At 38.9% G+C, this 26,397-nt stretch overlaps 1 non-coding gene across 1 annotated transcript; it reads right to left on the bottom strand.

Moving 5' to 3' along the window:
- Positions 1-6,424: 6,424 nt before the first annotated feature.
- On the bottom strand, positions 6,425-6,531 carry LOC112704318 (small nucleolar RNA R71). Its single transcript, XR_003154949.1, has one exon. It is a non-coding gene; the product is annotated as a small nucleolar RNA R71 (small nucleolar RNA).
- Between the last annotated feature and the right edge of the window lie 19,866 nt (positions 6,532-26,397).

Here is a 26,397-nt window from a genome sequence, read left to right as displayed (position 1 = left end):
CCGTGACTGAGGTTGGAGCATTGATGGTGTAAGAGTTCTACGCCAATGCTTGGGTGACATATAAACATGTCAGAGGCGTGAATTCGGAGCCGAAGAATTAGCGCACCATGGTCAAAGGGCACATCATGGAATTTGTCCCGGAGAGTGTGAGGGTGGCGCTACAGTTACCACCATCCGAAGAGGACCCTCAGTCATACACTCACAGGGTCAACACTGACCAACGGTTGAATCAAGTTCTTGCAGACATTTGCCTCCCCGGGACTCAGTAAAGAAGGGACTCTAAAGGCAAGTCGTACTAGCTGGGTAGGCATGACCTTAAGCCAGTAGCTAGAAGATGGTTGGAGTTTATCTAACGTTCCATCCTCCCTACGAGTAACCGTTTTGAGGTTACAATCGAGAGAGCAGTGACGATTCACTATATTATGCTCAACAATGAGGTGGAGGTACACGAGGTGATCCCTCAGGGGTTCTACAAGATAACTGATAAGTCCACCACTACTAGGAGACTGGCTTTTCCTCATCTCATCTACCACTTATGTGCAGCAGCTGGAGCTCACATTAATAGAGATACCCCAATTGGAGTTGAGAGACCGATCACAAAGAAGGGTATGGAGCATGCTAGAGAGCTCGGGCAGGGACCATAGTAGGAGCTAGTTTCACCTCCTCCACAGGATCTTCTGGAGATGCCTCAGGGAGTTTATTTCCCTCTCCATGACTATTGGGATCAGTTGACCACATCTATAGGGGAGCTGATATCATCAGTTGATCAGCTGAGGCTAGAGCACCTGGATCATTTTGCTCTCTTCTACCAGATGATGGAGCAGCAGCCACTATCACCAAGGTGGTTGAGTTTTATTCTCCCTTTCTTTATCTTATGTCTATTTTTTAATATTTTATTCTATTTTCTATTTTTTTCTGAGTTTGCATGATCACTAGTAGGATTTCCTGACTTTCTAGTTTAGTTGTTTATTTCAGTATTTTATGTTTATTTTAAAAGGATGTCTCATGTATTGTGCACTGAGCTTAAACAAAAATTAAAAGAAAAAGAAGTAGTAAAATGCATGAAATTTTGAGTTATATATTGCGTATTCTAGTTGCCTTGATGTGGTGGCATTATCTCTATTTCTGAATATTTGAATTAACTGTGCATATTTAATATTGGAGTTAAGAATATTGGTTCTTGAGGAGCAGGAACTTAGATAAGTATTATTAATTCTTTGAAATAGGAAAAGGATTTATTCTTGAAGCAAAATAAATAGTAAAAATAATTGAAAAGAAAATAAAAATCAAAAGAATAGGTCCAAGGCTTTGAGCATCAGGGGTTAGGAAGGTCAAAATTCATATAAAACCTCAAAAGAGTGTTTTTTCCTAACCATATGCTTGTGGTGTGAAAGTGTTAAGTAACCCTTGACATTGAGCACCTAAAGTTGTGACCACTCTTATCTTTATATTATTGTTTAAAAGATTGCAGATTCCCTAAAAAGTTTCCTACCAAGACGCCCGACTACGGCAGGTCGGCAAGGTGAAAAACAAATTCACCGCCCGATCACGAAAAAGTCGGCAAGATGAAAACCAAATTCATCGTCCGATTACAAAGCGACAGGTCGGCAAGGTGAAAACCAACTTCACCGCTCGACCACGATGAAAACCGAATTCATCGTTTGATTATGATAAAGGTCGGCAAGGTGAAAACCAAATTCACCGCCCGATCATGAAAAAGTCGGCAAGATGAAAACCAAATTCATCGTCCGATTACAAAGCGACAGGTTGGCAAGGTGAAAACCAATTTCACAGCCCGACCACGATGAAAACCAAATTCATCGTTTGATTTCGACAAAGGTCGACAAAGTGAAAATCAAAATTCACCGCTCAATCAAGACGCATTAATCTGAAGCATTCATCATCCAATTATAAAGCAACAGATCGGCAGAAAGTGAAAAACAATTTCACTGCACGGTCACGATAAAGATAACCGTCCGATAAAGGTGAAAACACGATTCACCCCAAAGACGATCTAAAGATGCCAACCACTTTCTACAAATCGGCAAAGATGAACATAGAATAATGTAAGAAGTTATCGAAAGTGATCTAAAAAAGAACCTGACGAGGTCTTACGGATCGCTAAAATAATAACTTAAGGACTGGTCGAACGTTAAGAAGTCGAACCAAGTCAACCCAAGTTATAAGTAAACCCTGGAAAGAGGTCTGGCCAACCCTATTAAAGAGGATTACTTTAACTTAGAAGGGCCTGACATAACAAAGTCAGCCCAAAACAAAAAGTTATACAAGTAGTCCCTGAAAGAGATCTGACAAAGATCCAAGAAAGAGGACTACAAAAAATAACTTAAAGGAGACCGACATAACCAAGTCGGACTCCTACCAATAAAAAGTTATACAAGTAGTCCCTAAAAGAGATCTGACAAAGATCCAAGAAAGAGGACTACAAAAAATAACTTAAACGAGACCGACATAACCAAGTCGGACTCCTACCACTAAAAAGTTATCAAAGTAATCCCTGAAAGAGACCTGAACAAGGTCCAAGAAAGAGGATTACAGAAATAACTAAGGAGAGCCCGACATGACAAAGTCGGCTCAAACGACAAAAAAGTTATCAAAGTAATCCCTGAAAGAGACCTGAACAAGGTCCAAGAAAGAAGATTACAGAAATAACTAAGGAGAGCCCGACATGACAAAATCGGCCCAAACGACAAAAGAGTTATAAAAGTAATCCCTGAAAGAGACCTGAACTAAGTCCAAGAAAGAGGATTACAGAAATAACTCAGGAGAGCCCCGACACGACGAAAGTCGGCCCACAACACAAAAGTTATAAAAGTAATCCCTGAAAGAGACCTGAACAAGGTCCAAGAAAGAGGATTACAGAAAAAACTTGGAAAGCTACACCTTGGACCGACAAGAAGAAGTCGGACCAACAAAAGCTACAGCTTGGACCGACAAGAAGAAGTCGGACCAGCAAAAGCTAAAAGCTTAGACCGACAAGAGAAAGTCAGACCAACAAAAGCTAAAAGAAGGGTCGACAGAAGAAGTCAGACCAATGAAAGCTACAGCTTGGACCGACAAGAAGAAGTCGGACCAACGAAAAACGTGCGCTAAAACGGACATAGCTCCGCCCAAAAAGCCACGGCTCCACGACAAAGCTATCAAAATTGTTCAGACTGAATAAAAAGTGTTCTATGAGAACACTAAAAAGTCGTCGGACAAGTTATCCCCAAGGACCACCTCGACCAAGCAGAAAGTGGACAAAACCAGAAGTGATCAAAAGAGGCCGGACAACAAAGTACCGACACTCTACAAAGATCCACAAAAACGGACAAAGACATCTCGCAAACGGCCAGAGGAAAGCCAGGAATGTTTTGCTAAAAGGTACGAAGTCTTGAAAAAAGACACTACTTAAAAAGCGAAAAGCACAGCCTCAAAGACAGAGCTAAAAAGTCATCCAAACAAACTATAAAAAGGTTCCTAATCGAAACACTACCTAAAAAGTTGTTGGATTATGACTAAAAAGCCCGAACAGCGAAGACAAACAAGTCGGAAGAAGGCTGATACCAGACTCGCACAAGGAGAAACTACTCAAAGATCGACCAAAGTCAGGATGCTTGAGCACGACTTCCCCGAAGAGATCAAAACTCTGAAAGCACAGTCTCACGGAAAAGTATGAAATCAAGCAGGGGCAAAGTCATACAGGTCGACGTCAGCTAAAGAAGAGGCACAAGTACGACTTCAAAAAAAGAACAAGCCAAAAGGTTGGGAAACAACTTAAGGCTCAAATGTGCTTAGCCAAAAGGGATACAACTCCGCTCAAAGAAGGCACAATCTCAAACAGGGCTATGAACGTCATCCGAGACTAAAAAAGGTTCTATATAAAGAACACTAAAAAGTCATTGGACAAGTCACAAAAAGGCCGGATATCAAGCCGCAAGGATAGCTTCGCCAAAGCAGAGGGTTGTCAACACAAACTTAAAAGCAAGGCGTAATCCAGAAGGCAAGGGTAGAAAACCCACACTACCACTCAAAAGAGGTTGGACTGTGAAGTACCAAACCTCTAGAAAATCTACAAAGATTGCAAAGCAATGAAGAAACAAGCTAGACAGATGCTTGAGCACGACTTCCAAAAGAGATCGAAGCTCTGAAAAGCACGATCTCACAGAAAGATCGAACTCAAGCAGGGGTACTGTTCATACCCTGGGTCAAGCTGTCCGACCCGGGATGTTTAGCGACAAGCCGACCGACCTCTTCAGGTCAGACTATCCGACCTCTTCTCAAAGAGCTCGGCCAAATCGCCAAAGGAGCCCAAAGCAGGCCCAAAACGAAGGAACACAGCCCAATCTAAAGGCAGCTAAAGCCCAGAAAGATAAAGGCGGTTCCGCTAAAGATAAGATGACTTCACTCAAAGATAAGATAAGATAAGATAAGATAACTATCTTATCTCCAGAGAGGTCACTCCTCACCATTATAAATACACTGGAGCACCCAGGTATAACTCATACTCTGATTCTACTCAATACCTGCTTAATACCCTTGCTAACTTAAGCATCGGAGTCCCTTGCAGGTACCCCCCACCCTCCGGGGACGAAGAATCAGCACCACCACCAAGTCCAACAAGTCAGACACGGCGGCTCCAGCCACCATTAACAAGTCGGACACAACAGCTCTGACCAGTACAGAAGATCTCGTCCGAGATCAACCTACAGTTTCAGATAACCCTCGGAACAGTGTCCAAGCATTAAAGATTTCTAAGTTTGGTGTCTTGCATGTTTTCTTTGCATCAAAAATTTTTCAAAAATATGTTCTTGATGTTCATCATGATCTTCAAAGTGTTCTTGGTGTTCATCTTGACATTCATAGTGTTCTTGCATGCATCATTGGTTTTGATCCAAAATTTTCATATTTTGGGTCATAATTGTGTTTTTCTCTCTCATCATTAAAAATTCAAAAATAAAAAAAATATCTTTTCCTTTTTTCTCTCAAAATTTCGAAAATTTGGGTTGACTTAGTCAAAAAATTTTAAAATTAGTTGTTTCTTGTAAGTCAAGTCAAATTTTTTAATTTTAAAAATCTTATCTTTTCAAAACTTTTTCAAAAATCAAATTTTTTTATTTTTTTATTAATTTTCGAAATTTATTTTTTAAATTATTTTTCAAAAATCTTTTTCTTAATTTTATCTTTATTTTCGAAAATTATGCTAACAATTAATATGATTGATTCAAAAATTTGAAGTTTATTACTTTCTTGTTAAGAAAGGTTCAATCTTTAAATTCTAGAATCATATCTTTTAGTTTCTTGTTAGTCAATTAATTAATTTTAATTTTAAAAATTTAAATCTTTTCCAACCATATCTTTTTAAATCATATCTTTTTATCTTATCTTTTATATCATATCTTTTTCAAAATTTTATCTTTTTCATAAATTTGATTTTAAATATCTTTTTCTAACTTCTTATCTTCTTATCTTCTTATCTTTTCAAATTTGATTTTTTTTAAACTAACTATTTGACTTTTTGTTTATTTCTTATCTTTTTCAAAACCACCTAACAACTTTTCTCTCTCTAATTTTCGAAAATACTCCCTCTTTTTCAAAATTCTTTTAATTAATTAATTGTTTTAAATTTTAATTTTAATTTTATTTCTTATCTTTATTTTCGAAAATCATTTAACTCCTTTTCAAAATTTATTTTTGAAAATTTCTCCCTCTCTCATCGTATTTATTCATTCAATTACTAACACTTCTCTTCATCTCAAATCACTGCTCCTATCCTCACCCTTGTGTTTGGATTCTCCTTTCTTTATTCCCTTTTTTCTTCTAACAATAAGGAACCTCTTTACTGTGACATAGAGGATTCCTCTTCTTTTTCTATTCTCTTCTCTTTCATATGAGCAGGAACAAGGAAAAAGGCATTCTTGTTGAAACTAATCCAAAACCTGAAAGGACTCTGAAGAGAAGATTAAGAGAAGCTAAATTACAACAATCCAGAGACAACTTTGCTGAAATTTTCGAACAAGAAAAGGAGATGGCAGCCGAACCCAATAACAATGATTCAAGAAGGATGCTTGGTGATTATACTGCACCTACTTCCAAGTTTGATGGAAGAAGCATCCCAATTCCTGCCATTGGAGCAAACAATTTTGAGCTGAAACCTCAATTAGTTGCTCTAATGCAACAAAACTGCAAGTTTCATGGACTTCCATCAAAAGATCCCTACCAGTTCTTAACTGAGATCTTGCAGATCTGTGAGACTGTTAAGACTAATGGAGTAGATCCTGAAGTCTACAGGCTCATGCTTTTCCCTTTTGCTATAAGAGACAAAGCTAGAGCATGGTTGGACTCTCAACCTAAAGATAGCCTGAACTCCTGGGATAAGATGGTCATGGCCTTCTTGGCTAAATTCTTTCCTCCTCAAAAACTGAGCAAGGTTAGAGTGGATGTTCAAACCTTCAAACAAAAAGATGGTGAATCCCTCTATGAAGCTTGGGAAAGATACAAGCAGATGACCAAAAGATGTCCTCCTGACATGTTTTCAAAATGGACCATGATAGATATATTCTATTATGGTCTATCTGAGTTCTCTAAGATGTCACTGGACCATTCTACAGGTGGATCCATTCACCTAAAGAAAACGCCTACAGAGGTTCAAGAACTTATTGACATGGTTGCAAATAACCAGTTCATGTACACTTCTGAGAGGAATTCCATGAATAATGGGACGCCTCAAAGGAAGGGAGTTCTTGAAATTGATGCTTTGAATGCCATATTGGCTCAGAACAAAATGTTAACTCAGCAAGTCAACATGATTTCTCAAAGTCTGAATGGATGGCAAAATGCATCCAACAATACTAAAGAGGCATCTTCTGAAGAAGAAGCTTATGATCTTGAGAACCCTACAATAGCAGAGGTAAATTATATGGGTGAACCTTATGGAAACACCTATAATTCATCATGGAGAAATCATCCAAATTTCTCATGGAAGGATAAACAAAAGCCTCAACAAGGCATTAATAATGGTGGAAGAAATAGGCTCAGCAATATCAAGACTTATCCATCATCTTCTCAGCAACAGACAGAGAATTATGAACAGAGTACCTCTAACTTAGCAAATTTAGTCTCTGATCTTTCTAAGGCCACTTTAAGTTTCATGAGTGAAACAAGGTCCTCCATCAGAAATCTAGAGGCACAAATGGGCCAGCTGAGTAAGAAAATCACTGAAACTCCTCCTAGTACTCTCCCAAGCAATACTGAAGAAAATCCAAAAAGAGAGTGCAAGGTTATTGATATAATCAATATGGCCGAACCTAGAGAGGAAGGAGAGGACGTGAATCCCAATTAGGAATACCTCATGGGACATCTCTCAAGCAAGAAGGAGTTCCCTATTGAGGACCTAAGGGAATCTGAGGCTCATATAGAGACCATAGAGATCCCATTAAACCTCCTTCTGCCATTCATGAGCTCTGAAGATTATTCTTCCTCTGAAGGGGATGAAGATGCAACTGGAGAGCAAGTTGCTCAATATCTAGGAGTTATCGTGAAGCTGAATGCCAAGTTATTTGGTAATGAGACTTGGGAAGGTGAACCTCCCTTGCTCAATAGTGAACTAGATACATGGGTTCAGCAAACCTTACCTCAAAAGAGACAAGATCCTGGCAAATTCTTAATACCCTGTACCATAGGCACCATGACCTTTGAAAAAATTCTGTGTGACCTAGGGTCAAGCATAAATCTTATGCCATTCTTTGTAATGGAGAGGCTGGGATCATTGAAGTACAACCTGCCATCTTTTCATTACAGTTGGCAGACAAGTCAGTAAGACAAGCTTATGGATTAGTAGAGGACGTGTTGGTAAAGGTTGAAGGCCTTTACATCCCTGCAGATTTCATAATCTTAGACATTAGGAAGGAGGAGGATGAAAGCATCATCCTTGGAAGACTTTTCCTAGCCACAGTAGGAGCTGTGATAGATGTTAACAGAGGAGAATTAGTCCTTTAATTGAATGGGGACTACCTTGTGTTTAAGGCTCAAGGATCTTCTTCTTTAACAATAGAGAGGAAGCATGAAAAGCTTCTCTCAGTACAGAGTCAAACAAAGCCCCCACAATCAAACTCTAAGTTTGGTGTTGAGAGGCCACAGCCAAACTCTAAGTTTGGTGTTGAATCCCCACATCCAAACTCTACGTTTGGTGTTGGGAGTCTACAACATTGACCTGATCACCTGTGAGGCTCCATGAGAGCCCACTGTCAAGCTATTGACATTAAAGAAGCGCTTATTGGGAGGCAACCCAAATTTTATTTATCTAATTTTATTTTATTTTCATTATTCTTTTATGTTTTATTAGGTTCATGATCATGTGGAGTCACGAAAAAAATATTAAAATTAAAAATAGAATCAAAAATAGCAGAAGAAAAATCACACCCTGGAGGAAGGACTTACTGGCGTTTAAACGCCAGCAAGAAGCATCTGGCTGGCGTTCAACGCCAGAACAGAGCATGGATCTGGCGTTGAACGCCAGAAACAAGCAACATCCTGGCGTTCAAACGCCAGGAATACACCCTGAGGAGAGCTGGTGCTGAACGCCAGAAACAATCATGAAACTGGCGTTCAACGCCAGAAACATGCTACATAAGGGCACTGAATGCCCAAAACAAGCATCAATCCAGCGTTCAAACGCTAGAATTGCATGCAAAGGCATTTTACATGCCTAATTGGTGCAGGGATGTAAATCCTTGACACCCCAGGATCTGTGGACCCCACAGGATCCCCACCTACCTCCACTCATATTCTTCCCTCTTCTCAACATTCATCCTCTCTTCCCCATAAACACTCTTCCCCAAAAAAACCCTTCACCAATCACCTCAATCTCTCTTTCCAATTACCCCCCTTCACCACTCACATCCATCCACTCTTCCCCATAAACCCCACCTACCTTCAAAATTCAAAATTTCTTTCCCACCCAAATCCACCCTAAATGGCCGAACCTACTCCCTCTCCCCTCACTATATAAACCCCTCTATTCTCCTTAATTTTCACACAACACAACTCCCTCTCATATACATTGGCCGAATACACCTTTTTCCACTCTCCTCCATATTTTCTCTTCTTCTTCTTCTTTACTTTCTTCTCTTGCTCAAGGACGAGCAATATTCTAAGTTTGGTGTGGTAAAAGCACAAGCTTTTTGTTTTTCCATTACCATTGATGGCACCTAAGGCCGGAGAAACCTCTAGAAAAGGGAAAGGAAAGACAAAAGCTTCCACCTCCGAGTCATGGGAGATGGAGAGATTCATCTCCAAAGCCCATCAAGACCACTTCTATGATGTTGTGGCTAAGAAGAAGGTGATCCCTGAGGTCCCTTTCAAGCTCAAGAAAAATGAGTTTCCGGAGATCCGACATGAGATTCAAAGAAGAAGTTGGGAAGTTCTTACCAACCCCATTCAACAAGTCAGAATCATGATGGTTCAAGAGTTCTATGGAAATGCATGGATCACTAGGAACCATGATCAAAGTACGAACCCGAATCCACAATGGTTCGGGGGAAATACTTAGATTTTATTCCGGAAAATGTCAGGTTGGCATTCAACTTGCCCATGATGCAAGGAGATGCACACCCCTCACAAGAAGGGTCAACTTTGATTAAAGGTTGGACCAAGTCCTTAGGGACATATGTGTTGAAGGAGCTCAATGGAAAAGAGACTCCTGATGAGCGGATAATTTATACGCTTTTTAGCATTGTTTTTAGTATGTTTTTAGTATATTTTAGTTAGTTTTTATTATATTTCCATTAGTTTTTAGTTAAAATTCTCTTTTCTGGGCTTTACTATGAGTTTGTGTGTTTTTCTGTGATTTCAGGTATTTTCTGGCTGAAATTGAGGGACCTGAGCAAAAATCTGATTTAGAGGCTGAAAAGGACTGCAGATGCTATTGGATTCTGACCTCCCTGCACTCGAAGTGGATTTTCTGGAGCTACAGAAGCCCAGTTGGCATGCTCTCAACGGCTTTGGAAAGTAAACATCCTGGGTTTTCCAGCAATGTATAATAGTCCATACTTTGCCCGATATTTGATGGCCCAAACCGGCGTTGCAAATCAGCTTCAAAATTCCCGGCGTTTAACGCCGGAACTGGCACAAAAATTGGAGTTAAACGCCCAAACTGGCATAAAAGCCGGCGTTTAACTCCAGAAAAAGTCTCTACACATGAAAGCTTCAATGCTCAGCCCAAGCACACACCAAGTGGACCCCGGAAGTGGATTTTTACGTCATTTACTCATTTCTGTATACCCTAGGTTACTAGTTCACTATTAATAGGACCTTTTGATATTGTATCTGTACCTCATGACACTTTACACATTTCTCATTGTATCTTCTATGGCATGAGTCTCTAAACCCCATGGTTGGGGGTGAGGAGCTCTGCTGTGTCTTGATGGATTAATGCAATTACTACTATTTTTCATTCAATCATGCTTGCTTCCATTCTAAGATAGCACTTGTTCCTAAACCTGATGAATGTGATGATCCGTGACACTCATCATCATTCTCAACTATGAACATGTGCCTGACAACCACCTCTGTTCAACCTTAGATTGAGTAGATATCTCTTGGATTCCTTAATCAGAATCTTCGTGGTATAAGCTAGAATTGATGGCGGCATTCAAGAGAGTCCGGAAGGTCTAAACCTTGTCTGTGGTATTCTGAGTAGGATTCAAGGATTGAATGACTGTGACGAGCTTCAAACTCCTGAGGGCTGGGCGTTAGTGACAGACGCAAAAGAATCACTGGATTCTATTCCAACCCGATTGAGAACCGACAGATGATTAGTCGTGCTGTGACAGAGCGCGTTGAACATTTTCACTGAAAGGATGGGAGGTAGCCATTGACAACGGTGAAACCCTACATACAGCTTGCCATGGAAGGAGCCTTGCGTGCTTGAAGAAGAAGACAATAGGAAAGCAGAGGTTCAGAAGATAGAGCATCTCCAAAACCTCAACCTGTTCTCCATTACTGCAAAACAAGTACTTATTTCATGTTCTTTTGCTTTTTACAATCAACCCTGATAATTATTGATATCCTGACTAAGAGTTACAAGATAACCATAGCTTGCTTTAAGCCGACAATCTCCGTGGGATCGACCCTTACTCACGTAAGGTATTACTTGGACGACCCAGTGCACTTGCTGGTTAGTTGTGCGGAATTGCAAAAGTGTGATTGCAATTTCGTGCACCAAGTTTTTGGCACCGTTGCCGGGGATTGTTCGAGTTTGGACAACTGACGGTCTATCTTGTTGCTTAGATTAGGACTGTTTTATTTTTGTTGGTTTAGAGTCTTTTATTTGAGTTTAGTTTCATATTTTAAGTTTGGTGTCAATTGCATGCTTTTGTTTTCTTTTAATTTTTCGAATTTGCATGTTCTTAGTCCTTTCTTGTTCTTTAAAAATTCTATGTTTGGTGTCCTCTTTGTGTTTTCCTTTAAAATTTTCGAAAATTTGTGTTTGATTTTCTAAAAATTTTAAGTTTGGTGTCATTTTGTTGTTTTTTTCTTTCCTCAATTCAAAAATCAAATCTTTTTCAAAATAATTTTCAATCATATATTTTCAATTGCTAATTCCAAAATCTTTTTAATTAACTAATTGATTTAGTTTTCAATTTGCTTTGATCTTATTTTCTTTTAGTTTTCGAAATTTGATTTTATTTTCCATTTGTTTTATTTTATTATTTTCGGTCAAATAAAAAAATACTTTACTTGTGAATCCATATCATATTCCCTTTCTCCATCATGGACCTAAGTGGAATTGAACAGTCCAGAAGGACTTTGGGGTCATATGCTAACCCCATTACAGCTGCATATGGGAGTAGCATCTGTATACCTCCCATTAAAGCAAGCATCTTTGAGCTAAATCCTCAACTCATTATCATGGTGCAGCAAAATTGCCAGTATTCCGGTCTTCCACAGGAAGAACCTACTGAGTTTCTGGCACAATTCTTACAAATTGCTGACACAGTACGTGATAAAGAGGTGGATCAGGATGTCTACAGACTATTACTGTTTCCATTTGCTGTAAAAGATCAAGCTAAGAGGTGGTTGAATAACCAACCTACAGCAAGCATAAAGACATGGAAACAGTTATCAGACAAATTCCTGAATCAATTTTACCCTCCAAAAAGGATGACACAGCTAAGGCTGGACATCCAAGGCTTTAAACAAGAGGATAATGAATCCCTTTATAATGCCTGGGAGATGTATAGAGGTATGCTAAGAAAATGCCCCTCTGAAATGTTTTTAGAGTGGGTACAGTTAGACATCTTCTACTATGGGCTTACAGAAAAAGCTCAGATGTCTCTAGACCACTCAGTTGGTGGATCGATACATATGAGGAAGACGATTGAAGAGGATCAAGAGCTTATAGATACTATTGCTAGAAATCAACATTTGTACTCTAGCAATGAGTTCTCTACAAAAGAAGAAGTTATGGCAGTAGCCACTGATCCTAATCCTCAAGAACAGATGGTTGAGCTTAATCAGCAATTACACCTGATGACAAAAGAGTTAGCAGAATTTAAAGAGATGCTCCAAGAAACTAAAATTGCTAACAAGAACATAGAATCATAGTTGAATCAGGCAAAACAGCAGTTATCTAAACAGATAACAGAAGAATGCCAAGCAGTTCAACTGAGGAGTGGAAAGACATTGAATAACACTGCTCAAAGTAGCAAAAAGCCAATAAAGGAACAATTGACAGAGGATAACCAAACCACTGTCCAAAATCCCTCTGAGGACAGTAAGAGCCCAGAGAGGAATACTCTTGGCGTCCAAACGCCAGAAAGGGGGGAAAAGCTGGCGTTAAACGCCCATTCCCTGCCCAGTTCTGGCGTTCAAACGCCAGAAAAGGGGGAAAAGTCGGCGTTAAACGCCCCTTCTTCACCCAATCCTGGCGTTCAAACGCCAATGGGGAATCAGACACCTGAGAGTGCTGATAGTAACCCCTCTAAAAAGGCTTCTCCAACCACCTCTGTAAGGAATAAACCTGCAGCAACTAAGGTTGAGGAATATAAAGCCAATATGCCTTATCCTCAGAAACTCCGCCAAGCGGAACAGGATAAGCAATTTGCCCGCTTTGCAGACTATCTAAGGACTCTTGAAATAAAGATTCCGTTTGCAGAGGCACTTGAGCAGATACCTTCTTATGCTAAGTTCATGAAAGAGATCTTAAGTCATAAGAAGGATTGGAGAGAAACTGAAAAAGTGTTTCTCACTGAAGAATGCAGTGCAGTCATTCTGAAAAGCTTACCAGAAAAGCTTCAAGATCCAGGAAGCTTTATGATACCATGCACATTAGAAGGTGCTTGCACCAAGATAGCCCTGTGTGACCTTAGAGCAAGTATCAATCTAATACCTGCATCCACTATCAGAAAGCTTGGGTTGACTGAAGAAGTCAAACCAACCCAGATATGCCTCCAACTTGCTGATGGCTCCATTAAATATCCATCAGGCATAATTGAGGACATGATTGTCAAGGTTGGGCCATTCGCCTTCCCAACTGACTTTGTAGTGCTGGAAATGTAGGAGCACAAGAGTGCAACTCTCATTCTAGAAAGACCTTTCCTAGCAACTGGACGAACTCTTATTAACGTACAAAAAGGGGAAGTAACCCTGAGAGTCAATGAGGATGAGTTCAAGTTGAATGCTGTAAAAGCTATGCAGCATCCAGACACACCAAATGACTGCATGGGCGCTGACATTATTGACTCTTTGGTGGAAGAGATCAATATGACTGAAAGTCTAGAATCTGAGCTAGAGGACATCTTCAAAGATGTTCAGCCAGATCAGGAAAAACCAGAGGAAACAAAAGAATTTTTGAAAATTCCTCAAATAGAGGATAAGCCTCCCAAACCTGAGCTCAAACCACTACCGCCATCCCTGAAGTATGCATTTCTGGGAGAGGGTGACACTTTTCCAGTGATCATAAGCTCTACTTTAAATCAACAGGAAGAGGAAGCACTGATTCAAGTGCTAAGGACACACAAGACAGCTCTTGGGTGGTCCATAAGTGATCTTAAGGGCATTAGCCCAGCAAGATGCATGCACAAGATCCTATTGGAGGATAATGCCAAACCAGTGGTTCAACCACAAAGGCGGCTAAATCCAGCCATGAAGGAGGTGGTGCAGAAAGAGGTCACTAAATTACTAGAGGCTGGGATTATTTATCCTATTTCTGATCCCTGGGTGAGCCCTGTCCAAGTTGTCCCCAAGAAGGGAGGCATGACAGTGGTTCATAATGAAAAAAATGAACTGGTTCCTACAAGAACAGTTACAGGGTGGCGTATGTGTATTGACTACAGAAGGCTCAATACAGCCACCAGAAAGGATCATTTTCCTTTACCATTCATAGACCAAATGCTAGAAAGACTAGCTAGTCATGATTATTACTGCTTTTTGGATGGCTATTCAGGTTACAACCAAATTGCAGATCCTCAGGACCAAGAGAAAATAGCATTCACATGCCCTTCTGGCGTGTTTGCCTACAGGAGAATGCCTTTTGGTCTGTGTAATGCTCCTCCAACTTTTCAGAGATGCATGCTATCCATCTTCTCTGATATGGTGGAGAAATTCCTGGAAGTCTTCATGGATGACTTCTCAGTATATGGAGACTCATTCAGCTCCTGTCTTAACCACCTAGCACTTGTCCTGAAAAGGTGCCAAGAGACTAACCTGGTTTTAAACTGGGAGAAATGTCACTTTATGGTGACTGAAGGAATTGTCCTTGGGCACAAAATTTCAAGCAAGGGAATAGAGGTGGATAAGGTAAAGGTTGAGGTAATTGAAAAATTACCACCACCTGCCAATGTTAAGGCAATCAGAAGCTTTCTGGGACATGCAGGATTCTACAGAAGGTTTATAAAGGATTTTTCGAAAATTGCTAAACCTCTGAGCAACCTGCTAGCTACTGACACACCATTTGTGTTTGACACACAGTGTCTGCAGGCATTTGAGACCCTGAAAGCTAAGCTGGTCACAGCACCAGTCATCTCTGTACCAGACTGGACATTGCCATTCGAACTAATGTGTGATGCCAGTGACCATGCCATTGGTGCAGTGTTGGGACAGAGGCATAACAAGCTTCTGCACGTCATTTATTATGCCAGCCGTGTTCTAAATAATGAACAGAAGAATTACACAACCACAGAAAAAGAGTTACTTGCAGTGGTCTATGCCATTGACAAGTTTAGATCCTATCTAGTGGGATCAAAGGTGATTGTGTACACTGACCATGCTGCTCTTAAGTACCTACTCACAAAGCAGGATTCAAAACCCAGGCTCATAAGATGGGTGTTGCTTCTGCAAGAGTTTGATATAGAAATAAGAGACAGAAAAGGGACAGAGAACCAAGTAGCTGATCATCTGTCCCGAATAGAACCAGTAGCTGGGGCGTCCCTCCCTTCTACTGAGATCTCTGAGACTTTCCCAGATGAGCAACTCTTTGCCATTCAGGAAGCTCCATGGTTTACAGATATTGCAAATTATAAAGCTGTGAGGTTCATACCCCAGAAGTATAGTAGGGTGCAAAGAAAGAAATTAATTTCAGATGCCAAGTACTACCTGTGGAAGGAGCCATATTTCTTTAAGAGATGTGCAGACGGAATGATCCGCAGATGTGTACCCAGAGAGGAAGCACAAAGGATCCTATGGCACTGCCATGGATCACAGTATGGGGGACATTTCGGAAGTGAGCGAACAGCCACTAAGGTCCTCCAATGTGGCTTCTACTGGCCTACTCTCTATAGAGATGCCCGAGAGTTTGTGCGTAACTGTGACAGTTGCCAAAGAGCTGGTAACTTACCTCACGGATACGCCATGCCTCAACAAGGGATCCTAGAGATTGAATTGTTTGATGTATGGGGCATTGACTTTATGGGTCCATTCCCACCATCATACTCAAACACTTACATTTTGGTGGCAGTGGACTATGTATCTAAATGGGTAGAAGCAATTGCTACACCCACTAATGATACTAAGACCGTGCTGAAATTCCTCTAGAAACACATCTTCAGTAGGTTTGGTGTTCCCAGAGTTCTAATCAGTGATGGGGGCACTCATTTCTGCAATAAACATTTGTACTCTGCTATGGTCTGATATGGAATTAGCCACAAAGTGGCAACCCCATATCATCCACAGACAAATGGGCAAGCTGAAGTCTCTAACAGAGAGCTAAAAAGAATCCTAGAACGGACTGTAATTGCCCGTAGAAAGGATTGGGCAAAGAGCTTGGATGATGCTCTGTGGGCATACAGAACAGCATTCAAGACTCCAATAAGAACCTCTCCATACCAACTTGTGCATGGCAAGGCCTGTCATCTGCCCGTGGAACTGGAACATAAAGCCTACTGGGCAACCAGATTCCTAAACCTGGACGCTAAGTTAGCTGGTGAAAAAAGATTGCTCCAGCTAAATGAGCTAGATGAATTTAGACTCAGTGCCTTTGAAAATGCAAAGATTTATAAGGAAAAGGCAAAGAAGTGGCATGACAAGAAGTTGTCATCCAGAGTCTTTGAGCCAGGACAAAAAGTTCTACTCTTCAACTCTAGGCTCAGACTGTTCCCAGAAAAACTTAAATCTCGTTGGAGGGGTCCGTATGTGATTACAGGAGTGTCACCATATGGATATGTTGAGCTTCAAGATACTGATTCTGATAAAAAGTTCATTGTTAATGGACAGAGGATCAAGCATTATCTTGAAAGCAACTTTGAGCAAGAATGCTCAAAACTGAGGCTTGAATGATTCTCAGTAAAGGTCCAACTAAAGACAATAAAGAAGCACTTGCTGAGAGTCAACCCAGTCATTAGCAGGTTACCTGTTTTGTTTAATTAGAGTTTGATACATATTCTCAAAGGGCAATCATCAAAATTGAAGGAATTCACAGAGTTACAGAAGGATTCAGTGCAAAAAGCAGAGTAAAGGAGCTTGCTGGCAAAAAAAATGCCAGTAAGGGGTACTTTGGGCGTTAAATGCTAGAATGGGCACCAAGAGAGTCCGGAAGGCTTTAGCAAAAAGAGTGTGCTTAAGAGCTCTGGACACCTCTAACTGGGGACTTTAGCAAAGCTGAGTCACAATCTGAAAAGGTTCACCCAGTCATGTGTCTGTGGCATTTATGTATCCGGTGGTAATACTGGAAAACAAAATGCTTAGGGCCACGGCCAAAACTCATAAAAGTAGCTGTGTTCAAGAATCAACAAACTTAACTAGGAGAATCAATAACACTATCTGAAATTCTAAGTCCCTAGAGATGCGAATCATTCTAAACTTCAAGGGAAAAAGTGAGATGCCAAAACTGTTCAGAGGCAAAAAGCTACAAGTCCCGCTCATCTAATTAGAATTAATATTCATTGATATTTTGGGATTTATAGTATATTCTCTTCTTTTTATCCTAATTTATTTTCAGTTGCTTGGGAACAAGCAACAATTTAAGTTTGGTGTTGTGATGAGTAGATAATTTATACGCTTTTTGGCATTGTTTTTAGGTAGTTTTTAGTATAATCTAGCTACTTTTAGGGATGTTTTCATTAGTTTTTATGCTAAATTCACATTTCTAGAATTTACTATGAGTTTGTGTGTTTTTCTGTGATTTCAGGTAATTTCTGGCTGAAATTGAGGGACCTGAGCAAAACTCTGATAAAAGGCTGAGAAAGGACTGCTGATGTTGTTGGATTCTGACCTCCCTGCATTCGAAATGGATTTTCTGGAGCTACAGAAATTCAAATGGTGCGCTCTCAATGGCGTTGGAAAGTAGACATCCAGAGCTTTCCAGCCATATATAATAGTCTATACTTTATTCATGATTAGATGACGTAAACTGGTGCTCAACGCCAGTTTCATGCTGCATTCTGGAGTCAAATGCCAGAAACACGTCACGAACCAGAGTTGAATGCCAAAAACACGTTACAACTTGACGTTGAACTCCAAAAGAAGCCTCTGCACGTGTAAAGCTCAAGCTCAGCCCAAGCACACACCAAGTGGGCCCCGGAAATAGATTTCTGCATCAATTACTTACTTTTGTAAACCCTAGTAGCTAGTCTAGTATAAATAGAACTTTTTACTATTGTATTCAGCGTCTTTTGATTGTCAGGTCTTTTGACCATTCGGTCTTTTGATCATGTTTGGGGGCTGGCCATTCGGCCATGCCTGGACCTTCATAACTTATGTATTTTTAACGATGGAGTTTCTACACACCATAGATTAAGGGTGTAGAGCTCTGTTGTACTTCAAGTTTCAATGCAATTACTACTATTTTCTATTCAATTCCGCTTGTTCATATTCTAAGATATTCGTTGCACTTCAACATGATGAATGTGATGATCCGTGACACTCATCATCATTCTCACCTATGAACGCGTGACTGACAACCACTTCCGTTCTACCTTAGACCGGGCGCATATCTCTTGGATTTCTTAATCAGAATCTTCGTGGTATAAGCTAGATTGATAGCGGCATTCATGAGAATCCGGAAAGTCTGAACCTTGTCTGTGGTATTCCGAGTAGGATTCAGGGATTGAATGACTGTGACGAGCTTCAAACTCTCGATTGTTGGGCGTGATGACAAACGCAAAAGAATCAAGGGATTCTATTCCAACATGATCGAAAACCGACAGATGATTAGCCGTGCTTTGACAGAGCATTTGGACCTTTTTCACTGAGAGGATGGGATGTAGCCATTGACAACAGTGATGCCCTACATACAGCTTGCCATGGAAAGGAATAAGAAGGATTAAAGGAAGGCAGTAGGAAAGCAGAGATCCAACAGGGACAAGCATCTCCAGACACTTATCTGAAATTCCCACCATTGAATTACATGAGTAACTGTATCTTTATTTTCTGTAGAACCTATGCACAATTACTCAAGAGGGGGGGTGAATTGAGTATTGCAACAACAATAAATCTTTTTGCGAAAGTTAAAGACAATATACAAAAGTGTTATTGTACTAGTATTTTTCCAAGAGCTTAACTCAATTGCTAAGCATTTATAAGGAGCTTTTACTTTCCAATAGACACCAACTCAAATAAATTGATCAAGCTTTTCACCAATCGGACTTAAGCTACTCCTTAAGTACTTACGAAGCTACTTTTCGATCACAATTTATTTGCTCAAAGGTAAAAGACAATAATATTGAAGAGATGAGTTTGGAGAGATGCAAACGCTATTTAGAGTGGTTCGGCACAATCCTTGTCCTACGTCCACTTTCTTTCTCAATCGCTATTGAGAAGTTCCACTATTGCCAAGCTTCAAGGTGCTCGTGCAAAACCTTTTACAATCCGAGTCCTTAGTTTCTAACACCTCACGGTATATGATCACCACTCGTATACTAACCCACTCCACTTAGAGATACCTTCTCTAAGATTTGCCTTGAGTACTTAGTATACCTCTTTGGTATCCTCACCGACTATAGTGTTTATAACTCTTGACTCAACCTTGGAGATCACACTCCAATTTACAAAGTGTACAAGAAAACAATTCTCAAAGAATTGTTGAGATGAAATGAGTACTCTCTAGAAGAGTGTATGATTACAAGTTTAGCACTATTGAACCAATTGATATTGCTCTCTCAAATTGTGTATTATAACACCTTAAAAAATGTGTAGAATGAAAGAATATGAACAAGATAGTTTGCAAATACTCAAGTATATGAAATAAGGCTTCAATCCATCTATTTATAGACTCCCCAAACCTTAGAAACGTTGGGGAGTTAGTGGGATGGAGCCTTTTTATCAAAACTAGCCGTTTTTTATGTTTTTGAATCATTTGCATCGATGCATAACACTTTGCATCGATGCAAATGTGTCTTTGAAGCTGAAATTTGAATTTTCAGCTAGGTTGCATCGATGCAAACATCTTTGCATCGATGCAACAAGTCGTTGCATGCTTTGCATCGATGCAAGATGAGTGTGCATCGATGCAAACCTTAAAGAATGGCTTAAAATCACTTCAAAATACTTAGGATTGATCTCAAACTTGTTGGAGTCAATTCCTATGCTTTTGTACCTTTGAAAACAAGTTTTAAACCATTTGGCTAGCATCGAATTGCAAGATGTGCATATGATATGATAATCAAAACATTTTGTGAGTGTGTGTTGAGAGATTTAGCAATTGGTTCTTAATAAGAAGTTACCTAAGTCCTAAGACACTATACTTGTCTTCAAATGTTGTGGACTTGAGTTTCTTGTTGTTGTTGTGTTGCTTTCAACTCTTCATTCCTCAACGTTGAATGTTGGTTGATCTTTCAACATGCTTGTTCATTCAAGTTGTTTGTTGGTTTGTCTTTCATGTCGTTTGTTGGTTTGTCATTCATCAAAACCTACGAATACAAACTTCGCATACAAGCAACATGATTTACAATTTCCCCCTTTTTGATAATGACAAACCAATTTTGAGGATATGCATTTATAAATGATTTTGAAAGCAACAATAATGCACTTTGTTTTATAGAAAGCTTTGGAGAAGACTTCACAAAAAAAATTTTGCAGGAGTTCCCCCTAAATATGTGCATTTGTTCCCTTAAAGGGCGTTTATCAAAGAAAACGATTTAGATATCAAAGTTTTTGCTTAGCGGAAGTCTTTTTTGAGATCATTGTTTCGCAAACTTATTTCTTCTTTTCAAATCCTCAAACTTCTTCTTTTTAAAAAGTTCAAAACTACAAATATCCTCAAACTTCTCTTCTCCCTTTTGACATTATCAAAGAGAAAGGAGTTTGAAATGTGTCATAGAAGCATGCATAAAACAATGAATTTTTTTTTAAGTTCAATTTCTCTATTAATCTCAAGGATGAGATATTCCCCCTTTCAAAAAGAATTTGATTTCCTCTTTTTATATATAACAAGCATGCATAATTCCCCCTAAAGAAGTGAAATATATCAAAGCATGCACATTAACTTAAAATAGGGGTACCAAGCCTATTTTGAGTTATTCACCAAATAAGCATACAAGCATTAATTATTAAACAAAATTATGAAGGAAATATCAAAGTATTTAAACCATAATAGAAATCCTTAGCTTACTAGGAGTTAGTTTAACAATTCATATAATCAAATAAACATAAAGCAATAAAAAGTGACTTGATGAAGAGGAGACAATCAATCTTGGTCTTCATCATCATCATTATCCTCTTCATAGGGTAGGTGGATGCCGAAATGCTCATATAAGTCATCAATACGACGATCCAAGCGACCCGTGCGATGATCTACACGAGACACACGACGATTAAGTGCTTCAAGTTGCCTACCATGCTCTACTTCAATCCTTTGGATGTTTTGGTTGATGGATTGTAATTCTCTCATTACATCAACCAAGGAGGGTGGTTCTTGAGCTTGAGGTGCTTGTGGAGGAGCTTGCTCTTGAGGACCTTGTTCATCAACATTTCTTCTTCCCATTTTGTTGAGAAGATGAGTGTTGATACAAGATTGAGGTGGTACTTCCTTGGCAATCTCATTTGATACATCAATACCAACATAATCAAAGACTTTAGACCATAGGCAAAGGAATCCTAATCCACCATTCCTATCCTTCATCTTGAGCCTAATCATATGTTGTACTATAAAGTATGGCCAATTAATCTTAATCCCATTCATCATAGCCCACATGACAATCAAATCTTCATCATTTACATTTGCATGCCCGGATATTCTAGGTTGCAATACATAGGTGACTAGATATAACAAAGTTCTATGTTCCGCACTCATTGAATTGCAACTAATTTTGGAGTGAGCTCCTTGTACAAGGTTGAACAAATGCATGGCATTGTCCTTTGAATAACCCCATTCATCAATTGGGGTTTTACCACCTTGAAACAAGTTACCTTGATTTGGCAACTCCCAAATGGTGGCTAACTCATCACCATCTAGCCTATAATCCTTTCTTCCTATCTTGAAGAATAATGTGAAATTTGATTCATCTTCCTCATCAATCTCAATCATGAGTGTACTATAGGCTATGGCAACTAAATCCGGATAATATTTACTCTTAATTTGAACAAAATCCATGAGGCCTTGATGAACTAGAATAGCCTTAAGAGTATCAAACTTATGAATGACAAGAAGGGTCGGATCCAAATACCTCGAAGGAATTTCCTTTCATCCGGCGAGCCTTGCCTCATAGAATTGAAGATCTTCATTAGAAGCAAAGTACCTTGCCAAAGGATGATCATTTGGAGGTGGAACCACACTTGAAGAGCCTTTTGACTTCTTGATGGTTCTCTTGATTCTAGGCATTGTGGATGATTTTGTTTTATGGGTTTTGTAGAGGAGAATGTGGGGACTTCAAATATGTAATTTGTTTGTAGTGGGTATCAAAGTTTTGTGAGTTGTATGAAGCTATATGTGAGCTTGTTTTGGAGGTTATGGAGGTTTGAATGTGGGGATATGAGTTGTGAGGTTGAAGATGATGAAAAAGTGGGGTTTTGTTGCTCAAAAATGCCAAGTTCACGTGTTTTTGTGCAATTTGGTCGTGTTTGCATCGATGCAATAGGCTTTGCATCGATGCACATAGCACGTTGTGTGCTTTGCATCGATGCAAAGTTTGGTTGCATCGATGCAACATACATCATTTTGCCCAAAATCACCAAATTTTCATCCTTTGGTGGTTCTTTCTTCAATCCTTTGAGTTCCATCATGTATATACTCACTTAAACCATTATAAACTTCAATTTGTTGATCCTCCATTGTTTATAATCTTCAAATTCTTCAATCTACCTCAAGATTAATCACTTATTCATCAACTCATAAACCTACAAAATAATGGCTAATTGGATATCTCCAATGCTTAAGTTAGTAAGAGATACAAAAATAGCAATATAAATACAATGAATTCAAACAAATCATATTAGATTAGAATCCAAGATACCAAGTTCATTTCGGATGTTAAAAAAAACTTTCTTTACATAAAGGTTTAGTGAAGATGTCCGCTAGTTGTTTACTAGTTTTGACAAATTCAATAACCACATCACCCTTTTCAACATGGTCTCTTATGAAGTGATGTCTAATCTCAATATGCTTGGTTCTTGAATGTTGAACCAGATTCTTGGTTAAATTTATTGCACTAGTATTATCACATTTGATAGGAATGTGATCAAGCATGAGTCCATAGTCCACAAGTTGTTGTTTCATCCATAAAATTTGGGCGCAACAACTACCGGCGGCTACATACTCAGCTTCGGTGGTAGACAAGGCTACACTTACTTGTTTCTTACTATGCCATGAAACAAGAGATTTTCCTAGCAAGTGACAAGTGCCGCTAGTGCTTTTCCTATCCAATTTGCAACCGGCAAAATCGGAATCGGAATAACCAATCAAATCACAAGTGGATCCTTTCGGATACCACAATCCAACATTTAATGTTCCTATGAGATACTTCATAATCCTTTTCACCGCACTTAAGTGAGATTCCTTAGGATTAGCTTGGTATCTCGCACACATGCATACACTAAACATGATATCTGGCCTACTTGCCGTTAGATAAAGTAATGATCCTATCATGCCTCTATACTTCTTTACATCTATGCTTTTACCTTGTTCATCTTTGTCAAGGTAGCAAGTAGTGCTCATTGGTGTGTCCATTGCCTTAGCATTGTCCATTCCAAATCTTTTGAGCAATTCCTTGCAATATTTGGTTTGGCTAACGAAAGTTCCTTCTTTTCCTTGTTTGATTTGAAGACCAAGGAAGAAGTTGAGTTCGCCCATCATGGACATTTCAAATTCACTTTGCATGAGGTTTGAGAAAAACTTGCAAAGTGATTCGTTAGTTGAACCAAATATTATGTCATCGACGTAAACTTGTACCAAAAGGATATTTTTGTTTTCAATTAAGATAAATAAAGTTGTATCAACCTTCCCTCTTCTAAAACCCTTTTCTATTAAAAAATTGCTCAAACGTTCATACCAAGCTCTTGGAGCTTGTTTAAGACCATAAAGAGCTTTCTTGAGTTTAAAAACATGATTAGGATTTTCATAATCCTCAAAACCGGGAGGTTGTTCAACATATACTTCTTCTTGAATGAAACCATTAAGAAAGGCACTCTTAACATCCATTTGATAAAGTTTGAAGTTATAAGAGGATGCAAAAGCAAGTAACATCCTAATTGCTTCTAATCTAGCTACGGGAGCATAAGTTTCGTCATAATCAATGCCTTCCTCTTGATTATAACCTTTAGCTACTAATCTAGCTTTGTTTCTAACAATTGTACCATTTTTGTCGAGTTTATTTCTAAAAACCCATTTTGTTCCTACAATTGTTTGATTACTTGGTTTAGGCACCAATTCCCAAACGTCATTTCATTTGAATTGGTTAAGCTCCTCTTGCATTGCCATAGCCCAATGTTCATCATCAATTGCGGACTCAATGGTAGATGGTTCAATTTGAGAAACAAAAGCACTATATGCAAATAAATTTCTAAAAGTGGATCGAGTTGTTACCCCTTTCGAAACATCACCAATGACGTTGTCTAGAGGATGATCCTTTGAAGTACGCCAATCCTTTGGAAGTGCATTTATTTGTGCTTGTGATGGTTCAATTTCTTCAACTTGAACACTATCCTTTGTTGAGCTTGTAGAGGCTTCATTTAAATCTTTTTCTTTGTCTTCACCATTCAAATTTAGTGAATCAAAGTTTTCTACATTTTCATCAAAATCTTTTCTAGCACAACAACGGTTAGTTTCATCAAAAGTGACATGAATACTTTCTTCCATAGTCATGATGCGTTTATTATATACTCTAAAAGCTTTGCTAGTTAAAGAGTAGCCTAAGAAGATTCCTTCATCAGCCTTAGCATCAAATTTGCCTAAGTTATCTTTTCCATTATTTAGAATAAAGCATTTACAACCAAAGACGTGAAGGTGGGAAATATTTGGCTTTCTTCCTTTGTACAATTCGTACGGTGTTTTCTTAAGAATAGGTCGAATGATAATCCTATTCATAACATAACACGCGGTACTAACCGCATCCGCCCAAAAGTACTTAGGAATATTAGCCTCATTGAGCATAGTTCTCGCCATTTCTTCTAAATGACGATTTTTCCTTTCAACCACACCATTTTGTTGTGGTGTTCTAGGAGAGGAAAAATTATGCTCAATGCCATTTTCTTCACAAAAAGTTTCAAAAAGATTGTTTTCAAATTCTCCACCATGATCACTTCTAATAGATGATATATGCAAATTCTTTTCATTTTGAATAACTTTGGCTAATCTTTTGAATGCTCGAAATGCATCACTCTTGTTTGCTAGGAACAAGGTCCATGTAAATCGAGAGTAATCATCAACAATAACTAAAGCATAGTAATTGCCACCAAAGCTCATAGTCCTAGAAGGACCAAATAAATCCATGTGCAAAAGTTGTAATGGCCTTGTTGTTGAAACAATGTTTTTGGATTTAAAAGAGGCCTTTACTTGTTTTCCCTTTTGACATGTGTCGCAAAGGACGTCTTTTTCAAAACGTAGCTTTGGTAAGCCAATTACTAACTCTTTAGAGACCAACTTGCTAAGATGGTCCATGTTAGCATGAGCTACTCTACGATGCCATAACCAAGTTTCATCATTTTTACTAACAAGGCATTTCACATCATTTGAGGAAACTTCATTTAGATTAATCATGTATACATTGTCAACACGGTGCCCAATTAGCACAATTTCATTAGTGTCTTGCCTTTTTATCAAACAACATTTTGAATCAAAGGTGACTAAGTTTCCTTTGTCACAAAGTTGGCTAACACTAATGAGATTATGTTTGAGACCTTTGACAAGTATAACATTATCTATGGAGGTAGAAGAATTTTTACCAACTTTTCCAATGCCGATTACTTTGCCGGTGTTGTTGTCTCCATAGATCACGTTTCCTCCGTTTGTAGGCTCTATTGCGGTGAACTTTGATTCATCACCGGTCATGTGTTTGGAGCATCCACTATCAACATACCAATTTGTATCCTTAGCTCCAACACGTACCTACAAAACAATTAAAATTGGGATTTAGGTACCCAAGTGAATTTGGGTCCTTGATGGTTAGTATGAGCATAATGCCCATAAGGTGCCCATCTCGTATCTTGACTACGAAAGTTTATATGTTTAATTCTAGTAAAGCATACGGGTGCTATATGACCTACTTTATTACAATAATGACATATGACATTTGGATTATGCATCCTATGCATGTTTCTAAATGGTTGCCTAGGTTGTTTCCTAAATGCAACATCTTTTGATCTATATGCATTGTGATTATAATTTCTAAATGAAGCATGTTGAGGAGGATGTTTAAAGGCTTCATTCCTTTTAGGCATGCTTGCCTTTTGGGCTTGCGGTTGCCTAATAGGAGTTTTAGCATTTTTAAATTTTCCTTTTTCAAAACCTAAACCTTCCTTATTATGAACATGCTT

This window comes from Arachis hypogaea, chromosome 7 (genome assembly GCF_003086295.3).
Source record: "Arachis hypogaea cultivar Tifrunner chromosome 7, arahy.Tifrunner.gnm2.J5K5, whole genome shotgun sequence".
In the NCBI taxonomy this organism is placed as follows: Eukaryota; Viridiplantae; Streptophyta; class Magnoliopsida; order Fabales; family Fabaceae; genus Arachis; species Arachis hypogaea.
This window is presented reverse-complemented; position numbering and strand designations above follow the sequence as displayed.